At 41.2% G+C, this 17,815-nt stretch overlaps 1 protein-coding gene and 1 long non-coding RNA gene across 2 annotated transcripts in view; both read right to left on the reverse strand.

The window, feature by feature from the left end:
• The window catches only part of ccnd2a (cyclin D2, a), a 146,608-nt gene extending 144,284 nt beyond the window's left edge, over positions 1–2,324 (reverse strand). Inside the window, exon 1 of the mRNA XM_034589136.1 lies at positions 2,192–2,324. The gene's annotated coding sequence lies outside the window, so the exon portion shown is untranslated. The remainder of the gene's footprint in view (positions 1–2,191) is intronic.
• Positions 2,325–2,690: 366 nt separating this feature from the next.
• Positions 2,691–17,433, reverse strand: LOC117763455. Its single transcript, XR_004614168.1, has 3 exons — positions 17,423–17,433; positions 16,605–16,612; positions 2,691–2,839 (listed from the first exon to the last, which is right to left on the reverse strand). It is a non-coding gene; the product is annotated as an uncharacterized LOC117763455 (long non-coding RNA).
• Positions 17,434–17,815: the final 382 nt, after the last annotated feature.

Genomic DNA, 17,815 nt, shown 5'->3' on the forward strand with positions numbered 1-17,815 from the left:
ACGCAGCACGTCTTCACTGCAGTTCCCTTTCAGCACCACTGGAGCTCAGAGACGACACCAGCAGCCGCCGCTCGTTTAGAGAAGAGCCTCCAAGTTGGAGTGAGTTTGTGAGAGAGGGTAAGACGGAGGAAGTTCCAAGCAGTGCACTCACTAATCTGAAATGTTAATGTCATCAACAAGGTTATTGAACATGATTGGAGCTTTCAAAAACAGAACTGGACCCTTTCTCCTGTCAGTGTTTTACCTCCTGTCTCACGTCTCGAGCATTTTGTGCCACTTCTCACCACTGACACATTCACAGGCTGCTGGATAATAACAGGTATTTGTCCTTCAGTCACTGGGCAGAGCTGAGTGATTCTTCAATGAACTCTGCTCCACCATTAGCCGGCTCATAAACGAACGATAAATGTGACACCATTATTGATTTTTCAGTTTAAAGAAAGAAGCTCATGAGTGAAGATTCTGGTTTTTAACTATTTTTTACGAGGAGAAAATGACAAACACTTAAAAGCATTTCACAAATCTGAGGTACATAAATTACGTGTTATATTTCCTCACCGTGCTTACACAATGCATTCACCTTATAATCGATACATATCGTTTTTTAAACATGAACAGAAACTTGTCTACCTCTGTCAGTCAAGTCAATGCAAGTAAAGCCATGACCTCTGGAGGATGTCTGCAGAATTGGATCCGGACTTTCTCCGGACGTTGCCTTTTCACACATGAACCACGCAGTTCACAACAACACAGAAAGCCTCTGCAGGATTCAGGCTGTGCAGGAAGTAACGTATTAAATCCACTGAGGAGATCAAGTCTTTTTGTTGACAACACTTTATCCCCACGAGCTCTCTTGCCCTCTTTGGTCAGAGTTCTACGTCTTCACTGCTTTTTCAATCCGGAGATGTTTGTTTTTCTTTTTGTTGTTTTCATTGCTGCATCAATAGCGTTTCTGAAACGTCACCAACACACCCACTCGCTCGTGGTGAATCTGGCAGTGAATCTCACATCTGCTCCTCCGGACTTTCTGCAGACATTTTACTTGGGGGCTGACTGGAGGAAGACCACAGGAAGTCCGGAGCATCTCAGATAAACATTTATCTACATTGGACCTCATTGCTATTGAAGAAAGTTGTTTTGCAATTTTGTTTTATTGCTTTAAAATCTTAAAGGTTAAACCACATAAAAGCAGAAAGAGACACATGGGTTTCATATCTTAGGTATAGATCAATTATGTGTTATCTCTTCACTGTGCATAAGCATTTTATTTATCTATCTACTGTGAGTTGCTAATTAACATTGTGCAGAAGACCTAAAAAAAAAAAATCTAATCAAAATAATAATCTAAAAAATCTTTATTTATTTTTATTGTTGTAATTATTGCTGTTACTTTATTGCTCAGCTTTAACATCTCACTGGTTGAGCATAAAGTATAGAGAGACACAGGAGTTACACATCTGAGGTGGATCAATTACGTCTTATATTTCCTCACTGTGCATTAGCCTTCTTTCTTTCTTTCTTTCTTTCTATCTATCTATCCATCCATTAATGATCTTTGTTATATCTGTATGCTCCAGCTCTAGTGTCCCTGTGGCTCCACGCAGTGAAGTGCTCGGAGACGCAGCAGCAGACACGAGATGTTTTGGTGCTCTGAGCCTCAGTCACGTCACCACACCCTGAAAAACTCTGTGGAATTGAATTAAAGTCTCGTGAACTGATCAACTGCCTCGAACGCGTTCACCGCACGGGACGACGAGGATCCTCCGACTGATACAGATGTGAGGACAGTTTAACGACAAGTTACAGAGCCGCAGCGGGCGAACAGAACAGTTGTGGAGGGAAACGTTTCGTTTCTACTCACGACGGCAACTTGACGTTTTTACTACGAAGCGGCGACGTCACTCGACAACACGTCTTCGCACGAGCCGCTGAAACAAAGTAACGCGTCGAGCAGCGCGAGGACTTTGAAGTGAGGAGAAGAAACAGACCTGCACGTTGTTCTCCTGCTCGTGTTTCACTGCACAACAGCTGTTTAGCAGAAGCTCGACTACTACTACTACTACTACTACTACTACTACTGCGAGTCACGAGAGCACACGCACACACACACACAGACACACACAAACATGGACACACACACACGCACACACGCTACACACACACAGTCCAGATGAAACCAGCTGCGTCTCACCTGTTCTCGGAGCGGAGGGTCGCTGGCCTGCGTCATTTCTCGGACTTTCCGCACCCGAGGAGCTTTAAAGCAGCGTGTGAGACTTGTTTACAAAGTTTCATCGTGAACTCTCATTGGTCCCGGTCGAGCTCAGGCCACGCCCCTCACCTCGGTCACTGGGCCGAGTCTCAAATCCTGTTTCCTGCTTTTCGCTGCCTTCCTGCAGACAGAAGGAGGCGAGTTGGAGCCCGAGAGATTCAGCTTTGCTCTGATTTAAAAATAATAATAATAATATGCATCTTCTTTGAAAGTTGCCCTTTCAAAACTAGTTTGAGGGAAAACTGAGTTAGAAGAGGGAGAATGTTTCCTCTTTCATTCCCAATCAATCAATCAATCAATCAATCAATCAATCAACCAATCAACCAATCAATCAATCCAATTGTATTTGTATAGCGCATATTCACAAATCACAATATGTCTGTAGGACTTACCAAGGTGGGATGTCCTCTGTCCTTAAAGGGACAGTCTACCCAAAAATGTATCTTCATTCATCTATCTCCTCACCGCTGTGCCAATAGAGTGGGTGGGTGAAGTGTTTGAGTCCACAAAACACTTCTGGAGTTTCAGGGGTAAACAGTGCTGCAGCCAAATACAACACAATTGAGGAAACTTGTGACCATTTCTTGAAGTGTAAAAAACATAACATGCCTCCATCCTGCTCCTGTGGTGTCATCCAAGTGTCCAGAAGCCCCGACATTCAAATTGGAATCAAACGGAGTCATTTACACCAAGTTTTTAGCCTAAATGTCCTCTGATATGCTCCTAGTTACTAGGAGGACGATAACAGCAGACGTTTAGGCTAAAAACCTGGTGTAAACGACGCCGTTTCGAGTCCAATTTGAATGTCGGGGTGTGGTGTGAGTGTTAACATATGCTACTCCGGTACCTTATCACTTCACAGGGTTAACTTGCTCTCTGATTTCTAAATCCTTCAAATTTCCACTGCAGGAATTGTTCAATCAGAGCCAGATAAAGTATTAATGCTCATTAGGTCGGTTTGTGATGCATCATGAAAATTTAACATCATTCTGCAGCACAATATAAAGGACTAGTATTCATCACCTTTCAGGATACTGCACATTAAGTGGAACAATGTAATACCAGTAAATTCATGTAAAGCTTTCATTTGATATCGCCGATAGGACAATAAATCTTTTGGCTCACATCCCTCCTTCCCAGCCGGCATGGGAAACTTCTGGGGAATCTCTATAATCTCTGCATCTGGTGGCTTCCTGGCTGATTCACGCAGCCACACCTTGAGCGCCTGTATCCTCCACACTGTTCATGACTGCATACTGTTGTATATACACTGGCTGTGTGTTAACATTTCAAAAATCAGTGATCGGTGCCTATACTGTTACTTAGCATTCAATATGTCGAAGTGGAGAAAATTGTCCTGCAGACCTACGTTAGGGAATAACGATGTCAGTTGCGAATAACAAGTCACTTAACTGGTGTTGTACTATATCGTGTGTTGCAATACTGCTGCACTGTATGTCACCCACTGGGCCGCGAGTCTGCCAAGAAGCTGTCACGCTGAGATGAAACTGTTAACTGTCATTTTTTTACTGACTGACGTGTTCACCCCAAGATGTCACAATAGAGTTCTTGTGTTTATTAACGTCACGCGAGAGTCACAAGAGAGCAGCCGTGTCTCCGAAGTTATTCCCAGTTACATCTGGTAACTGGTTTTTAATGTTGTGGCAGATCGGTGTAAACGCGGCGCTACTTTCTGGACCACCATGATATTTCCTCTTAAAACTTGAATTTGTCTGTAGATACATGGCTCTTTTTAGGCAAAGTTAGAGAAAGATGATGGTCAGAATTGAGAATTGAAGAAGTCAACATGTAACTTTAACATGTAACCAAAATATTTAGTTTTTGTTTCAGTACTGGAGAATGGTCAGGCGACGCTCATTGTAGCTATGCTATCAGTCTTATTTTTATTTCTTTAAACCAATCACAATTGTCTTGGGTGGAGTTTAACCCAGAAAGCAGAGATGTTGGGGACCAGCGATGGATCGGGGGGGTGGGGGGCTTATTTTAGTCAAACATTTGCATGTAGGGAGATGAGTACATGTCTAAATACAAATGTTCTCTTTAGATCCACCGTCCTCCCATATTTCAAGAAGCAGATCTTCATCCAAACGTCTCATTTTCAGAGTTTACGATGCATCGGAGTTTGTCGTTGTTTCCCGCGGTGAACTTGCACTTTGTGCGACTATCATCTCCACTAATCACCTCCCTACGACAACATGCTCTACATTTGTACCACTTTCCATTATACATAAAACATTTCCAGGACATAACCATATAATTCAGCCGGCAATTATATTCCCCTTCAAAACATAATTGGAAAAACAAATTAGCAACACATGAAGTGAATTCATAGGAGAAGAGGTCATTATCAGGACAACATTGTCTATGCAGAGATGTCTAATACCTAGAGTTGTACAAAGGAAAAACCAAACATCATCAACAACAAATCAACAAAGTGATCACAACCTTGTGTTGTAGATTTTGTATTAAATGGCTCCAATGTCTACTTTTGCCCATCAATCCACAATCAATAACCCATAATGACAATAAGCAGCAACTGCAGCTTCAGGTCTTTCTTGGATACGTCTCTACGAGTTTTGAACACCTGGGTCTGGGCAGTTTATCTTCCCAGCAGATTTATTAGACTGGATGTGAAGAGTCTGTGAACTGTCATCTTCTCTCCACAGATGTTCCATGAGGTTTGAATCTGGGCTCTGGCTCGGGCAGCTGAGGGACAGTCAGTGATTTGCCCAGAAGCGAAACCAGCGCTGAACTTTCACTTCATCATCAGGTCACATGCTCTCAGAAGAGCGAAGTCAGAACAGGTTCAGTGAAATAAAGGAGGATGTGTTACTGACGCATTCAAATGATTAAATGGGTTAAAATAAACCTTAGCAAGCTTTTTAGAATTAGCTTGTGCTAACCACGTACACTGCCACGTTGGGAACGTTGACATGGGAATGTAAAAATGACCACACCTAGATGTTCGGCACATGTCATGTGTTGAAGTCAAGGATATAGCTGGTTCTGTATTCGTCTCCCGACCATGATGCCGAGAAAATGTCCTCAAGTCAATCGCTGCCGTTCATTATTTTCCCCACACATTGTTTTACATGGATGAATGAAATCAAGTCTATAAATTTCTTTTAAGCTGCCAGAAAAGTGTTGTCTCAAAGATTATCCACGACCTCGGTCAGCAACTGTGAAAACAAGAGAAACCAATGAAGACAAAAAGGCACAAACAACAAGTCTTAAACCTTCCATCTGATATAGTCATATATATCTTGTAAAATCTCACTGATGCATTTTGATGACATCTCCTCCGCTGCAGGCCGCAAATGTGTGGAAACTACAAACGTTCATTACCATAGGTCATCTGATCCTTCCTGTGTAAAATGAGTGTAATGAGAATCCATGTGCTTATGAACATGTTCATACTTTCTTATCTAGTTTAAGGTGTCACGTGTTAACCTCAAGTGAAAATCCCCTGTATCTCTAAAGCTTCATGAAAAAAGGTTTCTGTTGAATGAATGTGAATTTCACAGGACGAGCTCGAAAATAGAATTCGCCACCTTGCTGAGTTCACATAATTAGTGTATTAGAGCGGTGGATTTAAGTGACGGGCTGACTTTGATGGGACAATATAATAATCTTGAAAAAAAGAAAAGACAGGCGTCTTTCTTCACAGACGTCTGTGTGAGTGGGAGCAGGGAGAGACGGCGTCAAAGGAAATGAAACAAACAGGTGACATTTGAAATTTCACACAGTTACACTCATTGTGGTTACAGCTTCGGGTGTTTGAATAATTAATTTTTCCTTGTACTGCTATAACACACACACACACACACACACACACACACACACACACACACACACACACACGAAATGAACCTGCTTTGGGGACAACACTTTCTGAGGTACTTTAGAGGGAAGATACCATTTTCAATAGATTCTAAATGCCGTCACTACATATTTTCGATACAACCATCTTTAGAACCATGTGAATAATTTAAAGTGTTATCCAACCGACCTTTGGGGAAACTGGGGACGGTAATTATAAAATGCATTAGGTCAGCAAGCAACAATTATAAATGAATCTATTGGTTCTGTTTCTGATGTGATGTCTTCAAACTGCTCAGATGAGACACTAGACTGAATGGACCTGGGCCAAGTTAAATTTAAGAAGAATTCAATTTAATGCCATTTAACGTCAAGCAAACAGAATCCAGAGAGTATATCGTGTTGAGTCGCTCTCTCAGGCTCAGTCTATGTTCTGGTTCACCAAGCAGACAGCCTGACGACGTATGGTGGAAGGATTAGTTTGGACCAGTTGCACAACTTTCACCGGAGATAAAACATGTTGATAAAACTAGTTTGAGGGACTGGAAACAAACTATTTATGCTACCTTCTCCCGAGGAGTCGTCTCCTGAGCCTGAAGAACAAGACTCGCAACTTTCCTCCTCTTCTGTTATCTTTATTCTCACCAGATCCGTGACAATTAAACAGATGCTGCACAAACTGCACGATATTTACAAGCTGTGACATGTTTCCATGGAGCTTTGTCTGCACAATGCACAATGCAGACAATGATCGAACTCACAACAACATGTCCTGGTCCTTCTCTGACAGGATTATGAGCAAAGTTTCTATTGTTTATTAACCTGCTCAACATGTTGCGTCTATTTTATTATTAATGTGTTAATGAAAACAGCAAATCAGAGCTTAAATAAATCGATCAAAAGACAGAGATATGGTGTATGTTCTTTCCATCCTTTATCAAATGTGGATTTCTGCTAATAAACAGATGATTTTAAGGCGGCAGCATAGTGACTGTTGAAAACCTGCAGCTACATATCAGAATAAATCAAAGCAAAACATTATTTATTCAAACTTTTTTGCCCAAAGACATACAGGATAATAAAAATGTACATGGCACTAAAAGATATGAAATATGAACATGTAATGAAATAAGATCTCACTGCTTCACACACTGTTTCTTTTAACCAGGGAACAGATGCGAATGAGAACCCGACATCACTGAAAAAGAAAATTGTTGCACCGACTTAAAACTTCACTTAAATTGGTACAACACAACGTAATTAGCTTATATAAACAAAATTTCTTTAATTTGCAAAAACTTAATTGAGTTGTTGAAACCAGTTTCTTCTTTTTCACTGAAAATACCTGTTGAATCTTATTGTTTTTGTTGTTTTTGTGATCCACCCAAAGCTTTGTCGTACTTGGATCGCTCATTCTTCCCTCCCATCAAATGTGTGTTCCATAAAAACAAAGATACAATCCAGTCTAATCTCCGGGTTTATTCATCATTTTAATCACCAGCCTCATTTGGAAATCATGAATCAAGTGTGTGAATAAACAATTAGCCGGCTGCATCAGGAGATGACTCCACCACCTGTAAACAGCCAGATCACTGAGACTATACGGAATATAAACGACGACATAATAACAATGATAATATGAACCATTCTGCTGGGGAGTTAATTATTCATCATCGGGTTTGAATAATGGTGACACAGTTTGGTTAATTTATAAAAACTGATATCTCTCAAAATGCACATGTTTAACCTGACTCCACTACGGTGGCCCTGAGAGTCAAAACACAACCTTCTTTTCAGAGAAGACAATTACATTTCAGAAAAACACATTTCCCAAAGCATACTGACATTGCTGATATGTGTTTGTCCGAAACGCTGCTGTGATTCCTTTAATATTGATGTGTTTAGACCTTCAAGGCCACCCTACCCCACCTTTATATACAGTATATATGTGCTGGAAGGTCTTGTTTGCTCACTGTTCTCAGCTCGTTCACAGTGAGTGGACGTTTCCTTGGATAGATGAAGCTGAAAGTGGAAAAGCAACAGGAAAGCATGTGAATATTCTGTCGATACAGCTTTGCATTGCGTGACGGGTGAATCCATTGGGCGTAATTTAAACCGTGCACACTCTGAGAAAACCTCCACACCTGAGTAATGTGCATTGAATGTGTTTTAATTATCGAGAAAATGTTTAAGGCTGTTCATTAGTTGAAATAAGGTTATATTCAGAAGAGGAAATCTGTTTCGGCTTTAAAAGCAGCTGTAAGTTACCTGGAGGACGTTCGAGGAGAGAGCTGCAAATTCATAACTAGGGAGAAGGGGAGAGAGAGAGAGAGAGAGAGAGAGAGAGAGATCCATGAGGTGATCTCATGAAATATTAACTGATAATTATCGTCCGTTTCATTGTCTGCTTTGCTATAATTTGAAACCGTTCAGAAAAGACCAATTGTTGATTTGACCTGTTGAATACTGAGCGTTAACACTCCGGGCTACGTTTGCAATTACTAACAGATTTGTGCCATTTAAAACACGGTCTGGAGTCTAAACCACATTATCTGTCACTGTCTGTTTGTTTAACTGCACTGGCTCAGAGGCACCAACACCAGTAGACACCTTGTTTTATCCTCAGCAGTTTAAACAATCAGGGCAGTTTTAAATCTCTATATTTGTTTTTCTTATTATTGAGAATCCAGGCATGAGCCGGGATTTACTATTAAGTATTAAATCCATACAAATAATAGAATTGTTACAGGCATTTTTTTTTAAATATCTGGCTCTGATCTTACTGACTATTTAAATCATTTTAGAATGTTTTATTATTATTATTATTATTGTTATTGTTATTATTGTTATTATTATTATTATTATTGTTATATTATTATTGTAATATTTTGGGCCAAATGTTGTAAAATCTTCACTTGCTTTTTAATTTTTTTCCTACTCTTTGCTTTGATTCTTCATTTTTAACTTGTAAAGCACTTTGATCATTTCATTCTTCTTCTTCTTCTTCTTCTTCTTCTTCTTCTTCTTCTTCTTCTTCTTCTTCTTCTTCTTCTTCTTCTTCTTATTATTATTATTATTATTATTATTATAAGTCAAATATTTCCAATGACCAGGAGAATTGCAGTAAATTGCCCCGAGCTGAAAGGGGGGCCCCTGATTAATGGGGTTAATTAAGATAGTCCACGTTAATATTATGAAAACACTGTTAAATTCTATGCACGGCCGTACTGCTACAGCACGATGGTGGGAAACCCTCTAATGAGGCCCCTTGCCACCGGTGTTCTGCCAAAATCTTTATAACTTTAGAGGTTTAGTTGGAGACCAGAGCGTCTGCATGTGTGTGCCTGATGTGTCTGTGATCGTGTTGGGGTTTTGCAGCCAAATTTTAGCGTTTGTGTATTATGCACTTTGTTTATAATTTAGATAATAAAAGAGTTGTTTGAAGACTTGAATTATTGTGATTAGGTTTCAAGTCCCTTTTCCCTGAGGCCCACAAAGTCCTTCAGAGCAATCGTGGCAGTGACTTCGACAAAGATAAGAGCAGAAGCTCATTATTAGTTGTTTAGATACCGACAGTGAGAGAATTAGTATTATGGGACAGGACTAAATGAGCAGGAGAGGATTTTTTGTGCATTATGATTTTCTTGTACAATGTAAATACGCTACAGTAAATGGGCTTTTCTGTCAAATTAATGAACTAAATGTCCTTTCAAATTTAATGAAATGCTAAATAATAATAAAACAATTTATTTAAAAGAGGGATTCTTCTAAAATGGTTAATTCACTTTTTGATCTGCCTCTCCCCGAAGGTGACTGCAGCCAACAACATGTTGAAGTCATTTTCTGTTTTCACATACGTTCAGTGTGAATGTGTCCGTCTCGTCTTTTCACTCAAACCGACCGTTGTTGTCTCTATTTAGCGCAGAAATTAAAACGGCTGCCCCCAAAGCTCTTTATATTGGCAGCGTGAATAACAGAATTATTCATGTTTATCTGTGTTTCCCCGGTTTCTCTCTGCAAGAAACACTAATGGCTCCCAACAAGAGCCAGCTACCTGTCTCTGAGACGGCTCTACCTGCACGCTGACTAATTGGAATGTATGAAAATAGAAATAGTGTTTTTTTTTTTGGAGGGGGAAACAGTCTGCAAAGATATAAAAAAGTTACGCTTAATTAGGCCCAACAGTTTTTGATCTTTGGTTCTAACTATTCCAAGAAGATCCTGCAGGTTTCTTTTGTGGGTTTGCTTAATTATGATGCTTAATCCATCGGCTCTCCTGAGGTTTTCCACAACAGCACAGCGGTAATTAAATCAAAGAAGGGAACGGAAATGAGGAAATGTTTCTCTTTCTTTCTTAATCTTTCTTTCTGAAGTAGAATATAGCTTTAAAAAAAAAAAAAAAACGTGTTACTGTTTCCACGCTCGGAAGATATGATTCAGAGGATGTTAATTATTTGCGGATTTCAGACTCGGGATGAGAGAACCAGGGACAATACATGAAAATATGAGACTGACTATGAGAGAGTTGCTGGTTTGAGAAAGAGGATGTTTTAAATAGAATATAACCTTGTTTGTATGAGCTCTGTGGAAAACTCCAACCATTTTGAAACCGTCTTCTGAATATTTTTCCTCTGACTGATTCTGACAAGACTCTCATCAGTGCTTCATGAGATAAAATCAGCGTCTCATATCAACTGACTTTCAAACTACAAACACAGACGGAAAAACAAGTTGGAATACACAAACCCTCCCGCTGGACTGAGTCAATCCTGCTAATAAATGGACAGAAGTAAATATATTGATTTTGTTGCTTTTGTAGTTAAAGATCATTAAAATCACTGTCAAGGCTTTTGATGCATTGATTCAGTTGAAGAAGCTTGAAAATGAATTAGATCATTACTCTGTTTTCCTGGTGATTCACTGTTATAAAGGCACAATGTGTTATATTGTTATAGTATTACACTTATATACACCAAAACAACCACAGCATTGAACCTGGTAACTGGTTTTAAGGACCAGTATACAGCAGCTTTCATAGTGTTAAGTAGAAAACAGCTTTGTTTAAAACATAGACTGGTGAATAAAGATGGACGATGCATCTCCACTTCCTCCCACTGTCTGGAAATGAAGCCAAAATATCCCTGATATAAAAGCTGCCAGATCATATCACCCCATTTTTATTACCAAATAACTAATCAACACCAAACCTGCTGGAACAATGAGCTCTTGAGCAAACATCAGTGGGATTAAAACTGATTTATTTGACTTTGACTTTTTAATTTGGTCCGCGTCCCCTCCACTAACATTGAGGAGGTAGGGTTTTGACCTATACTACAGACCAGCCACCAGGAGGAGCTTTAGCTTCACATTCGTGGGGGCTGTGTCATCCATCTTTATATACAGTTAATGGCTTAAACCAACTCTAACAGTAAGTGCATCATATGGCAACATTAGAGAAATGTAGTATTTGATGATACATCCGTCGCAGAAGGACGGGTACTTTTACTTTGATACTTGATGCTATATTTTACATTTGCACATGAAGAATGCACATGTGAAGCACGGTGATATTAACATATTGGTCCTTTAACTTTCATTAACGTCTAAAAGGACTGAAGCAAAAGAGAGCTGGGGCCCCGACATCAAACCAAACCAAGAGAGGATATGTCCTCCACCGCTGAACAGACATGACATGTTGTTCCTTGATAATTAAATGCTCCTCAGCAGGATGTGGATCATATCACCCTCCACCCCAACACGTGTGACTGACAGCAGAGTGTGTGGTGAGCGTGTTGGCAGGGAGGTCAGAGGCCAGATGGAGCCGTGGAAAAAAATGCCCTCCCGCGGTTGATGCCTTTCTGTCTGAGGCTCACACCGGGAGAGCCAGCGCCAATTATCCCAGCGCCAAGTGCTTAATCCCCATCTCAGTCATTAGTCTGTGAGTCAAACTGTGGTGCTAAGATTGAAGGTAATTAAGAGCGATCCCTGACATGCAGCCTGAGTGTTGGACCTCTCGGATTCTCTGTCAAACCACCTCCTTAGTGTGCGGCTCAGCTGCGTGTTTCCTGGCGTGCGCTCCCACAGAGCACAGTCAGGCCGACGCTCCTCACAGTCAAAACCTGGCACAATGAACGCTGCAGCACAACTGTTATCCCGCTTTAATAATTGCTCTTTTTTCTGCACTCCTCTTCAATCATAATGCTTCTTTCTTCTCTCTAATGTAGGCCCACTTTTCTCCTGCTGATATGTGCTCGTGCCTGACGCTCAACACCATTAAATTCAACTGCCTGGATATTACAGCGGCCGTGAGCAGGTGTGTTCGGTGGGAACACGTCTTCCCAGAGTGTCTTTGTGAAATTTACGATTCACAGTTAAAGGCAGTTCTGGTTGAGTCGCCTCATTTAATTCTTGTTATCATTACTGAGTAATTTCTATCAGTCTCACCCCAGTGGCTCGATCTCAGTGTCTAAACACCGACCCTGCCCAGTGGGCACACACACTGGGAACAGAACAATCACTGGTTTAAAACATTAATAAATGCTCGACAAACACAGTCAAATATTTTTTTTTTTTCCCGTGTCGGCAGATGGAGAAGATGCTCTGATATAAATTGCATGATTTCATTGAATGTTCTTCATGGGCCAGTCCCTGCAGATATTTGTGTTTTTCAGGGAAAGGTGCCATTTCATTACATGCACATTTATTCTTATCAGTCAACTGTTACTGGTTTGCCTTGATTGTTGCACTGATTACATTAAAAGGACAAGACCTCTCTCTCTTACATATGTGCAAATACAAACAGGAGCTCGTGACTGAAAGCGTCTTTAAAGTGAAATGTGGTTGCAACTTATGCTCATGTACATGTACAGCAGAGAGTTGGCATTTGAATCACGAGTCTGGCTCTTAACAAATGTTTTTTGGCATAAAGATCACAATCATAATCATAATAAACTTCACCCCTGAAGAGAACATTTTCAGTGGGACATTTTTCAGGCCCACAGTTCCAGCTCCACAGAGAAATATTCATGTCACACCTGTGGCTGAGCACTGTGCACACTCACATGAATCTGTACTAATAAGGTCGGCGGTAGCTCTGCACTCTCCTTTCTGGAGGTACGTCCATTTTATGGTGGTGCTATAGCAACAAATGGCTGTGTTTATGATGTGGGAATCTGCAACACCGCCACAGGGGCCTGCAGCCGTGTGTGTCTGCCAGTAGGGGGAGGAAGAGCAAACACAGTGACAGACACAAACAACCTCGTTGAGATATGAGGCTTCACAGAAAGCAGATGAAGTCATCCGTCTGAGAAACACCACCCCGGTGAATGGAAATGTTTCTTCCTCATCAGTGCGCTGTCTGCTCCTCACAGGCAGGCTGGAGGCATGTGCGGGGAGACGTGGCAGACACGATCATAAACACTGCATTTGTTAAATGTGAAAATCAGATGCAGTGGGAAAAACAACAACAAGGGGAGCCGCTAAAGACACGCTGCCACAAACACATCCATATTCACAGGGAGCAGGAGGAGGCTCTGCACCGACGAGATGCTGAGTCGTCTCCCTGATGTTTAACTCTGCTGTTACAGTAGAGATAGACACCGTGTCAGGCACCTTTCAAAGGTCTGTTTCCTCCCCAGTAAACCCAGTCCTTCATCTCACCACAGCAGCACAGCTCAGGTGTACTGGGACCACCCACTGATCCATCTGGGCGGCAAGGACTCACGTGTAACATCCTTGACTCTTGGTAAACAGAAGAGGAGGCTGCTCGTGTCACTTCTGCCTCTTTCATCAGTCGACTCAACAGAACGTTTGGATTTTACATTTGGGGCATAAATAAAAAGGTTGTTTATTAGGAACACCTGTACACCCGCTTATTCATGTCAATTATCCAGTCAACCAATCATTACAGTGCATAAACAAGTGCAGATACATGTCAGGAGCTTCACTTAAAGGGAGAGTTCACTCAAAAACTCACCACTATGTCCATGGAGGGGTGGGTGAAGTGTTTGAGTCCACAAAACACTTTTGGAGTTCCAGGGGTAAACATAGTGGTGAGTAGATGATGAGTGGATTTTGATTTTTGGGTGAACTATCCCTTTAAACGTACCAGTGACTTCGGCCACTAGGGGTCTCTCAATCAAAGCAACTACAAAGCATGGGAATCATGGGTATTGTTGTCTTCACCGCCAGTGCCGATGACAATCTACCTGACGCGACTCAGGTGCAAATCATGTTCACAGATTAGTTTTTTCCAAGTTTTAAAAGTTTTATTCACGTCAGGCACAAAACGGTGATGAATAATCGTTATCGATTCCAACAGGCTAACTAGCTAGCAGAGTGTTTTCCCCTCATCATATGTCGTTTGCCCCCAGGATTTCTTTGAGTTTGAACATTTTTGGGAATAATTCCAGATAAAGTAAGTAGTCAGTAAGTTTTTTAGACATTGTATCGGACAATTTTCCCCCAAAAAATGTTTGCACCGAACCTCAGAATCAATCAAAAAAAGTGACTGACATGATTGTTGGTGCCAGACAGGCTGGTAAGTATTTCTGGAACTGTTGATCTCCTGGGATTTTCATACACAACTCTCTCTCTCTCTCTCTCTCTCTCTCTCTCTCTCTCTCTCTCTCTCTCTCTCTCTCTCTCACTCTCTCACGTTTATGTGCAAAAAGTAAAACATCCTGTGAGATCTGTCACATCAACACCATTTGTTGAGAGAGGTGAGAGGAGAAAGTTCACACAGTTACGTGTTTTTAACTGCTGAGTTACAGCCTGCTTGCATATACCTTATAAACTAAGACTTGACCGCCCCGATTGCCCAACTCGGAGCAACAAATAAAGTTTGGTAACACATACAGAAGAATAAAGGTATTTCATTTTTTTTTTTAGAGTCATGTAATTAATCCACATGTTGCATTTTGTATGTACTGGGGTGAAATCGATGGGCGGTACCGTAGGTCCGCCTTCACTGACTGCATGTGCGCACTTATCCCTGACAGACAATGGGCCCCTCGCCACACTTTCTGTCAGGGATAAGTGCCTTGAAAGTGCCCAATCAGTCATTGTCCTTGTCATAGCAGGTACCTGCCTTTACCTTTAAGTAAATGTCATTGTGTTGCCCTGTTTGTCATTTTAATTTCTCTTTTCGTCGTTGTGTTTTTCTGTTTGTCGTTGTGTTTTGATATTTGCCATTGTGATTCCCCATTTGGGTCGATGTCGTTTTCCCTTCAGTGCCACCGTACTGATCTGACCCACATGCAATAAAGAACATCAACACGTCATGTACATTCAAGTCACACGCAGCCTGCTGTCGTATGGAAGTAAATAACATGGAGGCCACTGAAGTCATCGTCTCAGCGCGTGCAACACGTGGAACCTTGAGGCGGATGGGCCACAGCAGCAGAGGAGCACGTCAGGTTCCACTCACGTCACCTAAGAACAATCTGCAGCTGCAGCGGACAAAGATTCACCAGCACTGGACAGTTAAAGCAGTTAAAGCAGTTAAATGAAGCCTGATCCACGGTGACAACATAATTAGACAGAGTGAGAATCTGTCAAACAGAAGTGAAAAGAGATGAGAACATGTGAAAGAAGAATCAATCGGGATAATAACCTGTAAGAAATATGATAATACAGTAGCATATAGTGAATATCACAATATAAAATACCTGCACGTGTATTTCTCTGACAGTTTCTCTGATCACCGCCTGAAGGTCAGCGTTATATCTCTGAAGAGGAAGGAAGGATTAAATTAGGAGGTGCAGATTAGTGAGGCAAGAAGCTGTGATCACACTGAGGTGACTCACTTGATTTAATAGGTGACATCTGAAATTAGACAAGGGATCACATTCTCCATCAGTGCCGTGGTGATCAGTGCATCGCTGCATTTTCACACTTCTGGCTGATGTGTTCAAGCCGCCTGAAGGAATTCTGCATCCAGATTTAGCACAATTACGCCATAATTGTCCCTAAAATGAATTCAAAACCTTCTGAATTATATCAAAACCAGAGTAAGTAGATTTGTTTAGGTAAAAACAAACTAACAGATGAAGCTCTCTCAGGCTACCTCCACACTAATATGTTTTTAATCTTAACATGATCTGTGTGGAGAGGAGCCTCTAAGCTCAAGTCATCTCCGAACTGGTCATGTTGTAAACAGGAAGCAGATTGTCTGGTTGCTTAGATACAGAAAACACAGTGAAAGAGAAACAGCGGCGGTGAAAAGGTGGAACTGCTACTGAAAGTCAGGTTTAGCAAAGCTTTGGTTGTCGGATCATGACTGATAAGACCAGGAAGTGCTTTCAGATCATGTATGCTGCAGATTTGACGCTATACAAATACATCTGACTTGAATTGAATTGAATTTGTCTACGTCATTGTTTCCAAAAGTCTTTGCCTGTGCATCCTAAACTAAAATGGTACCAGCAGCATTTTCAAATGCCAAAGTGTGAACGAAGCCTCAGGCTGAATTCAGGCTGGTTGTTTGAACAGTGACTTAATACCCTTTGAAAGTCATGTTTTTGCTGACCCCTGGTGGTTTAACGCCCCCCCTTGCTGCAGTGATTTACAGTTGGTGAACTGAATGGCGATGTCTGGAGTTTCCTCGGTTTAAGGTACTAAACTCAATTTCAAAGAGTTTTCAGACATTAGCTCATGAATGTACATATACAATTTCTTTCTTCTACTTTCTGCGGAACAAGCAGAAGCAGGAGATTCTTCACTTAGACGCTTTGACAACAACGCATATATCTGCGGAGGATTCAGGTGGAGCAGCAGGCGGAGACAGGACCTACTCATTCTGCTGCGGAGATCAAGTGTTTTCGGAAAGGATAGGATCTCCCACTGTGTTCTCACTGATGACTCACATCAGCTGACTTGGAAAGTATCCGAAGTTTATACCAGGGGACTGGAAGGAGAAAACTCCGGAGAAAGTCCGGAGCCTCTCGCTCCCACCGGAGAATGTCAGGAGATTATTTGGAGTTCAGCCCATGTCTGGTAGCAGCTCCACTGATGTTTGCTGTCAACCTTTGTCGTAAATGTGAAAACAATGACTCACAAATTTCAATGTCTTCTAGATGTGCTGGAGTTTGGTGACAAAACACTATTTATTTAAAAACAATTCAAAATTTGTTTTCTTCAGTTCTTTTATTTTTGTATACATATGTATACAACCAATTTGGTCATTTCATTTTTAGGAATGTATTAAATGTAAAGCCTCATGCACCAGGATGATTGACACCTTGAGTCTGAATACTTGCAATGCAACACCTGCAATAAAGTAAAAAAATACATAAACAAAAATACATAGTTAACTTCTCTCCAGTCTTTTCTCACCGTGTGAAGCTGAAGACGTCAGATGTCTGCAGCCATCAGTGGGTCCACACGCAGCCTTTATGTGACTGATACGCCTCCTGACCCATCTAGGTGGATTGTGTGTCTGTCAGCGGGGGAACTTGTCAGCACTGTCCTCGTGGCTGCAGGGTCCAATCGTCGGTTGTGATTACTGCTTTGTTTCCACCACTATCACCTTGCTCATCAGTGAAAGTGTGGAACTGACAGTAATTGCAATTGTCTGCTTAGCGGCCCTGTGCCTTTTTTTTGTTGGTGCTCCCATGGCTGCCTGTTGTCTCCGATAATATGTAATTAGCTGGATAATCTTGGTCTTTAGAGCTTGTTTGAAAATTCCTACATCATTTTTTTTTCTTC

The sequence above is a fragment of the Hippoglossus hippoglossus genome, chromosome 6 (assembly GCF_009819705.1).
Source record: "Hippoglossus hippoglossus isolate fHipHip1 chromosome 6, fHipHip1.pri, whole genome shotgun sequence".
Classification (NCBI taxonomy): domain Eukaryota; kingdom Metazoa; phylum Chordata; class Actinopteri; order Pleuronectiformes; family Pleuronectidae; genus Hippoglossus; species Hippoglossus hippoglossus.